The sequence below is a fragment of the Halyomorpha halys genome, unplaced genomic scaffold (genome assembly GCF_000696795.3).
Source record: "Halyomorpha halys isolate HHAL.00 unplaced genomic scaffold, Hhal_1.1 Scaffold208.1, whole genome shotgun sequence".
NCBI lineage: Eukaryota > Metazoa > Arthropoda > Insecta > Hemiptera > Pentatomidae > Halyomorpha > Halyomorpha halys.
In genome coordinates, this window is record NW_027109100.1 from 1004716 (window position 1) to 1014281 (window position 9566).

Below are 9566 nucleotides of genomic sequence, written 5' to 3' on the forward strand. Positions count from 1 at the left end.
ATATTTGTTCCTGATGAAAATATGCTATAAATTTTGTTTTTTGGAAATTACTTGTAAGTTTTTTCTTTTATATATTTATCTCTCTATTTTTCAAGAATGTCTTGCTAATTAGTTATAGTAATCCTGGTGTCATCTTTTTCACAGAAACGAGGCATCAATGTGATGTTTGCTTCAAATCTTATCGTTACAAAGAAGGCCTCTACAATCATAAAAAATACGAATGTGGAAAAGATCCCCAGTTTGAATGTCCACATTGCCCATATCGGGCTAAGCAAAAGGTTCATCTCAAGACACATATTGGCATCAAGCATTTTTCCTTATGTAGCTAAAAAAAAGGAAATTAATTTATTTATTAATTTTTTATTGTTTTTATGGTTTATTTTATTAACTTATGGTTAAAAAAAAAAAAAGAGGAAAGAAAGCATACACAGTTCAATTATTGGAAAACTAAAGTAATAGAATTATATTGCTAAACATCTTTCATCAATCTTCTTTTTTGAAAATGTCCCTTACCAAGTGAATTCATCTATTATGATAAGTTCACTTGATAAAATAAGATAAATATAATTGATAATGTTGATTGATCATCTGACAGAATTCTGTTGATGGGGAATGGAAGGAAAGGACATAAACTTCATGAAATTATTCAATCCAACTTATCATGTCTTCCCTCATATTACTTTGAAGACTATATCTTACTTAAGCAATGTATTTAATGTAATATCAATTGGATTATCAAATAATAGGTCAATGTTTCCTTATTTAAAAGGTGTAACGTTATACCCTGTTACTGTTTAGGGAAAATGCTAAGAGCTTACAAGGAACATTAATAGGTAATCCTAACTTTTAATTTTTGCAAATTAGGTGCAATGGACAAATTTTCACTATGTACATTTTAGTAATAAATGTGAACAAATGCTTTTTATTTTTTTAAATAGTTAGTTTTATTAATTTACCTGAAGCATTTTTGGAAAATAGAAACCTTTAAATCACAAACCTAAGGCTCAGAGAAGTAAAAAGACTAACCCAGTGATAAAAAATCATTCATAGTTGGGAAGTTAAAAGTAAAATATAAAGTTCTTTTTTGGTCTCATGAAAAGTGGTTGTTTGTTATTTAAAAAGTATAACAACAATATTTCAAAAGATGGTCAGGGAGGGGAGGAGGGGTGAGATGAGGAGTGAACAACACTATATAGTGATACATATGTATAATATTAGCTATATGCATATCAATGTATAATATTTGATATTATATATTTTTAGAATGTTAATTTTGCTTATTATTTATTAAAATAATTACTTCTAAATGTTTGATCATTACCCTTATGAACTGTATATTTAGTAGTTAACTATTACTCAACAGAAATTTTTTAATTGATTTTTCTGTACGTGGTAGAAGGTCCTAAAATAAACAAGTTCTTGGTAACTAATACAAGCTGAATATGAACTTAAATTTTTAAGTTTTGGATTAATCAAATGTTGTTATCAATATTTACTAAAAAAAAAAATATGTCCATTGTTAAGGATATTATTAAGAAGAAATTCTAGTGATTGTTATGAATTTAAGCAATCCTCCAATTTAGCTATTTTGATTACTTTATTGGATTAGGTTTTTACTGATACTGGTTTTTCCTCCAAGAATTGACATTCTAATTAATATAACTAATTGTATTTTTTTTGTGTGTGTGTCTTATTTGGAAATTTATGGAGGTTTTATTAAGTGAAACTGAACTTTATTTCTTACAATAATACAGCTGTGTTAATGTTTGGTAAATTGATATTTAGCTATGTCTCTGGATGTAATCATAATTATCTATTTATGTTTGCTACAATAGTAATAAATCTCCTTTTTATATTTTATTTTACTTTTTCTGTTATTTCCTTTTAATCTTTATTAATACACATTGTTTCTTGTTGAAGTAGTTTTTTTGTTTTCAATTTTTTTATTAATTGGCTGTACTAAGCAATTTAAATATTACGGTTGTTAAGGTCTAATTGATCTGACGTAGAACATAATAATCGTGGCCTTAAGCAATCCTCATCCCCCATTTATTTGATTATTTCTAAGTCTTCTTAACTTTATTTTTCAGGTGAAAATGATGATCAGGGTTGCACATTATCAAGAATTTATGATTGCTCTGATTGCCATAAGAAATACAAATCAAAAGGAAGTTTATACAAACATAAAAAGTATGAATGTGGTAAGGAACCACAATTTCATTGTCCTTATTGCTCATATAAGGCAAAACAAAAAGGAAACCTAAAACTTCACATGGGTTTAAAACATTAAAACTCTGTATTCCAGGTGGTTTCTCATTAGTGTTCACATATTTGGATTTTAAAAGTATAAATTTTTATTCAAATCTGTTTTACGGTTCATATTAGATCTGTAATATTTTTAGCAGACCAGGTACCAATAAACTTAAAAGAATCACCAAAAATGGACCAACAGTATATTAAATAAAATAACTGAAAATATATAATTGTATGTTTTTATTTATTTTATCTTGAATCAATAATTTACTGATTTTAAAGAAATAGTAGTAATGATTAACTGTATTTAAGCAGGTAGTGTAGGATCAGCGAGCTGATGCCAGGGAGATAATTCCACTTCTCATTCGCTACTAAAAAGGTTCTATAGAACATGGTATAATTCACCTTCACTTTGAATCTATTGTCCATTTAGTATTTTTTGGTGATTTCCATTTTTTCAATGAAAAAGTAGTTTTTACCCCTGAAATATTTGGTCTGAAATTTTAATTACACCTTTGAAAAGAGTACCAAATTTCCTGTAAGAAGATAATATTTTTGATGTGAACACTGCCATTGCTGTGTACATGAAATAAAACGAGAAATTGAAAGTTAATAAAATATTAATAACTTATTATCACATTTTCGGGTAAGTATGCAGCTGGTTGAATTCCTCCAAAACTTCTTCATTTAATAACTATTTAGATGGTTCAATAGAATCCAAAACTAAATTTAATTCTAGGCTCTGAAAATGTATAGAAAACAGGAGTGATATTTTTAACTTGAAATATGGAAAATTACTGAAGTACAATCCATTTTTTTAACACTTGTTTTTTTATTTAATAATGAGAGTGAGAGGAGATATTAATCATGCTGTGATAATAGACATATATTTATATTAGAACAATGAAAAATGAAGAATAATAACCTCCTTGTTAATTCAATTAAAATTCATAAAAATAATAGGGTATTTTACAAATATTCAAAATCTTGCCTCTCTTCCTTCGTTCACCAACACAAATTCTGCAACTACTCCATGCCATACTTGAATCTCACAGGCGTCATTTCCTTTCAGCATATTTGGATTCAGGCTTCATGGGTGGGTAGTTCAGAAGAGATATAGATTTTGTGTTCACAAAGGAGGTGTGAATTTTGAACATTTATAAATATATAATTAAATAAAAATACACAAATATACATTAATGTACTTTACAACAATCCAATGTTTTTTACATTCAAATTCAACTAATTAAATGGAAACACACATTCATATTCAAATATTTATAGTTCAGTGAGTAAGGTGCTGTGTCCTATCTCGTCCTATCTCATGGACCCAGGTTTGAATCTAGCAATGTCAGATAATTATTTATTCTATTATCAGTGTTAGGTCAACTTTGAGGGTTTGGGAGCTCTCGTTGGGTCAACCCATTTTCAATAAATTGGGTACCCTTAGTTAGGGAAAAACTTTACAGCTAAGTGTGATCCTAACGAAATCACATCCTTTGCACAACATTTAGTCTATGAACAGTACTTTCTTAAGTATTGAACCCAAGACCCTTCATGGGATGTAGTGGTTCAGAATTTTTGTTATATACAATTAAAATTGATATTAGTCACTTTTTTCTGGTTTTAATTTGATTTATAGATCTTATGTTTTAATTGAATAGTTAAATAGTTAGTTTTCTGAATTTTATGTTATTATTTGTGAATTTCAGTATTTACTTCTTCTAAATACTGTAAATTGTATAAAATGTCTCATTCTCCCATTAAATTATGCATTTATTTATAGGCTCAGTTGGTTTATTCATATCTGTGTTCTGATTACATTTCAGAAGACCTTGTCTCTTACAAGTTATGTATCTTACAATATATATATATTAGTTTATTATTCATTTTATAAAGCTCTAATATAATATGCTTGTTAAGTGAAAAAATTATCTTTATATATACAGACTTAATGTATGTTTAACAGCTATTATATGCACTCTATATTTTATATTGTTCTAATATTTATGCTATTTGTAGGTGTGCAGGATCGTTACTATTGTAAGTGTGGAAAGAACTACATACATAAAGAAAGTCTTTATAAACATAGAAAATATGAATGTGGTAAAGAGCCACAATTTTTTTGTCCTCATTGTCCTTACAAAGCAAAACAAAAGGGAAGTCTTAAAACTCACATCGTTTTAAAACATCCAGACCCTCAGTTTAAACAAAAGTATTTTTAGAAATGTAATATTTATTACATTATATTTATTTTAGACTGAATATGGTTATGATAATATTAATTATATTGACTGAAAAGCATTCATAATTTCAAAATATTAAAAAATAAATATCAAAGAAAGGTCCTCTTTCTTAATAATCGGTATGTTTACAGAAAGTTGTTATAAGGTTATTATTGTATTTACTATTTTAATAAATTTTTGTATTTTGTAAAAATAAAATATGTATATATTTTTTTTTTTTTTTTTTATGTAACTACCATTTCATTCCTCAGTATTTTATAAAAAAACAAATTGGGTGACCAAAATCTTACTATATATATTTTTATATGCCTATTGAGATTTCTCCTACATAGTGGCAGATCACAGAATCAGTCCAGCCATTTGAAGCTAGGTTAGGTATGTTACTTGTAGGATAACCTGTCCATCCTCTCCTATTTGGAGTACATAAGGATATTAAATGCATAATAGAGCAAAAAGAAATATATTTATACTATTTATTATGTATTTATACATAAGTGCAAATAATGCATTAGTTGTTGACCGTGAATATTATATGAGGAGAAGATGGTTTGGAGTGGAGTCAGTGAACAACACAAATAAGTAAAGCATGTTTACTCGTTGGTAGCAACATTTCTGCCAGACTTTCTGGCCTTCATCAGTGCTAAGGACAAAGAAATAAGATAACCATCTTGAATAAAATTAAATACAGAATAATTAGAAAATAAGAATACAACAGAAAATTATCTAATATAAAAGATCTTATTTTTATACTTACGCTATAATTTCTTTCCAGTACTATTTATATACCTGTATTATCTGTCATCTTCTTATTTTCTAGTTATTGTTTTTATTCATTATGGTTATTATCTTGTTTTTGCTGCCAGCCCTGATGAAGGCCTGAAAGGTTGGCTCTAATTAAATAAGTTTCATTTATTGGTGTTCTTCACTGACCACACCCTCAATTAAAGAATTAAAGAATCATTCTTCTTCTCATGTAGATAAAGTAGGTCTTAATAGGAACAAAAGACAATTTAAATTCCTCAATAACTTTTGCAATCTGTTTGATCCCTTTACCAATGGAGTGGGGACCGATAATAGTTTTATTCCAGTCTATTAACCTCATTTCTATGATGTGCTCTTTTGAAAGTTTCATTCTTTTAGAATCATGGTTCCATATCTGTTGCATTATTATTATTTTTTTTTTTTTGTTGCCTTTTTCATTCATTCTTTAATTCTTTGTTGGTAGTTTTTCTTCAGTTCGAGGATATCTCTGACCTGATCTTCTTTAAAAAGTGCTTTATTACACTCCCCTTTCCCTTTTTGTATTTTAATATGGCCTTTAATTTATTTTTTTATCAACCTCTATTCTACTTACTGTTGCGATGTAAGGGAGACAACATTACTTGTACCATAAATCTTATTTTACACCTGATGTTATAGCCATTTTGTGGTTAATTAAACTTCCAAACCCTTTAAATATGAGTTTACTATCAATCTGGACTTGTATCCCTTTTCATTCACCTAAAATCCCTTTAAATTTATCAATTAAGTTTTTTAATTTATTTCTATCTGTTGTTTTCAAATCCTGATTATTATTTATGTTTAATATTTTAAATTATAAAACGGATTATGGGTGATATTAAATGGAACTCTTGAGGAAAAGTATTGTGTTGATCTTCATAAACTGCTTATGTACTAAGATAAACACTTCTTTACCAATAATAATCGTGTGTTTTTATTCACACTATATTTATAGCATTATTTCACTGTTATTTTCAGTCTTACCTTTTAAAAAGTTCCAATGCCGTGACTGTGATCGTCGTTACTGCCATCTGCGTGGGCTGCGAGAACACAGGAAGTATGAATGTGGAAAGCAGCCTCAGTTTCCATGCCCCCATTGCCCTTACAGGGCTAAACTGAAACGAGTATTAAAAAAACATGTTGCCCTGAGGCATATGATTATAAATGAATAGAATAAATATTTTTTTAAAGCTCTAGTGTAAAAGAACTAAAATACATTAATGTTTTGTGTACGAATAAATATGACTTCCATATGATTTAAATGTTGTTATTTAATTCTTATTTTAAGTTATCTTTAATATTACAAGTAATTTCAAGTATCACATTGTTTAAAAAGAGAGGCTTCATCTTTAATCTTTCATAAAAAAGTTGAGAATTTTTTTCTAATTACTATTCTTCAATTTTTACTTGCAACAAGTGCCCTCACAAATTTTCCATTAAAACTTTTTTCTATCTATATATTTCTGATCAATTTAATTAAATATTTACTTCTTATTATTTTTTTCAAATCAACAACATTGATGCTGTTATAAAATTAGACTGTGTTCTTTCTTATGTTTGCTATAATATTTAGCTGCAAATTAAACTTACATTTTATAAAAACATTACATTTCTATTTTTGAGTAAATCAGTCAAAAATATCTAATGAATGTTCTTGGGAATTGAATTTTCCATTAAAAATTATCTATGCTAATAGCTGAAGCCTTATTTCATTGGTAGGCACTAAATTCAGGTACTACCAGCCCAATTTAAAATATTCTTTTTGCATTTGAGAGAATATTTTTGTAGGAAGGGCTTTATAACAATACTCTAGTATTGTAATAGAACTACTGCTATAGTAATAGAAGGTATTAAAAACATCAATCAATCTGTAAAACTATTTTTAGCCATTGCGCTAAATGAAAATGAGAGGTGACACAAGTGCTTCAAATATTGCGATAAAAAAAGGTCAAACAACTTTGTTATTATAAAACGACCATATTGAAGACTTAAATTATACTCTTATTTTGTATAAACTTATTATCAACTTACTCTTCTATGTTTATTATTATTCTATTTTTTCAGCATTTATTAATAAATTTACTATTAAAATTCTATTTGAAGTGAGTAAGTGAACTTATTAGTAATGCCTATTAATATGGAATGATTAATGATGGTTTCACTTATGCTTTAGATGTGGAATAAGGCTGGGTTCTAAAAAAGGTTAAGTGACTTTTAAAAAAGTTATTTCTAAAACCTAAAAAAAAAATTTTTTCGAATAATTTGAAAATTCTATATTTACTTTAAGATTATAGCCACTCATTTGAAACATAATGATTTATCTATAATACAAAACTAAAATCATCTAAATCAGACCAATCTTAGGAAACTTTTATACTTTGGATCCATGTATATTTTATGAATATTCTGTGCACATTTCCATAGAAACTCATTTTATCTTTACCGTGAGATATAAAAATAAAAATATACCACTAACTGACATGTTGATCACTGTATCTCAAAAATGTCAATGCCTGTGAAGATGAAATTATTAATGATGCTTTCTCTTATGATCTAGATGTGTAGTTAGGCTGAGTTACAAAAAATTAGTACCCTGAGTGTTTTAAAAAAATAAATAAATTCTAAAACTAAGATCCACCTCCCCCTCTTGTACCTTTGGGTGATAATTGTAGGAAAAATAAGAAGTATTTTTCATATATTGATTTTCTATATAATTTTTTTAACAATTTATTATAAACTTATAACTTGTTTTTGTTTTTATACTTATCATAATTATATATGTATTTGTTCCTAAGCAGGTTGGTTTAGCTGTGAATTATGCCAAAAGTCATACCGGAACAAAGGGGGCCTTTACAATCATCAAAAATATGAATGCGGTAAAGAACCACAATTCCAATGCCCACACTGTCCCCACAAAGCCCATAGAAAAGGAAACATGAAAGTGCACATGATCACGAAACATTTTATGAATCAAAATAATTAATCACATTAATGGGATATTGTAATTTATCATGTATGATAGTTCTAGTTGAATCCATTTTTTTTTTTTTACTGTTACCTTGAAATATAATATTTATATGTGTGATATATATTATATAAACATTTAATGTATTCAAAATGGATATTTTTTTTATTATACTTTCCTGAGGATAATTATTTATTTTTCTGATCTAGCTTTGTCTATTTGTTTATAGATAGATAAAACCATAATATCTTAAACATTAATTGTCTTGGTTTTGGGTAGGTTTCATAAGTTTTACAATGGATTAAAACAGATAGCTAGAATTTATTTTAAGGTTTATATTATCATTTTAATTTTTGGTTTATATTATCATTATAATTGATCATCTAACTTGAATGCCTTAGTGTAGTTGAGTACCTTAGTGAATACCTTTGATTATCAGATGAAAGTTCTGTTGATATTTATTTATTGTTAGAAAATTATAGTAAACAGTCAGAGCTGATCAATATTGTCTTGATTTATTGTCTTGGTTTTTATGGTAATATATTATTGCCAATACTTATCAATATGATCCTTCTGTATGTTATATACATCTATTATCGTTACTTATGGCATTAATTAAATGATGAACCTGAATCCTCCTTAATTCTGACTCTTGACATCTGTAAATCTTTAATTTCTTATTTTTACTTCAAAAGAATCTAAATAAATTTAAAACTAGATTCCCTGAAATTCAGTTCAGAATATGTTAGAGTGTTATTCAGATTTATTTATCTGTTTCAGAATAGGTTTATGAATCTCTGTTTATCCTTAATCTTCAGCTTACTCCTGAGTCCATCATAAAAGGAATAGAGATGGACATATATTTTTTATTTTATTTTTTTATTATTAAGGTATCACTTCTTGTTTTGAAGCATGTAAATTTGCAAATAAATCATTATTACTTTTAATCTCATTTGTGAATTTCATATTTCCATAGTTAGCAAAATAAAAGCAACACTAAAAAGAAAAATTTTTCTTTTAAATACTTCACTGCCAATTTAAAAGTGATCAGTATATATATACTGCCATAAATATATATTTTCTTTACTAATATATTTCTTTGAATATAACCCAATATTTTTTTAAATTTCAGATACACCATTCAGTTGCCCTTGTGGTAGAAGTTACAAATACAAAAAAAGTCTAGTTCTACATATCAGGTATGAATGTGGCAAAGAACCACAGTTCCAGTGTCCACATTGCCCATATAAAGCCAAACAGAAAGGAAGGGTTAAAAGTCATATTGGTTTAAAACATCTTAAAATCAATCAAGATTCTTTATT

At 27.2% G+C, this 9566-nt stretch overlaps 1 long non-coding RNA gene across 2 annotated transcripts in view; it reads right to left on the reverse strand.

Moving 5' to 3' along the window:
• LOC106679537 (uncharacterized) overlaps nucleotides 1–6525 on the reverse strand; it is a 9024-nt gene extending 2499 nt beyond the window's left edge. For both annotated transcript variants that reach the window (XR_002945206.2, XR_001342978.3), the window contains exons 1-2: nucleotides 6264–6525; nucleotides 52–325 (exon numbers count right to left, since the gene is read on the reverse strand). This is a non-coding gene — a long non-coding RNA (uncharacterized lncRNA). The remainder of the gene's footprint in view (nucleotides 1–51; nucleotides 326–6263) is intronic.
• Between the last annotated feature and the right edge of the window lie 3041 nt (nucleotides 6526–9566).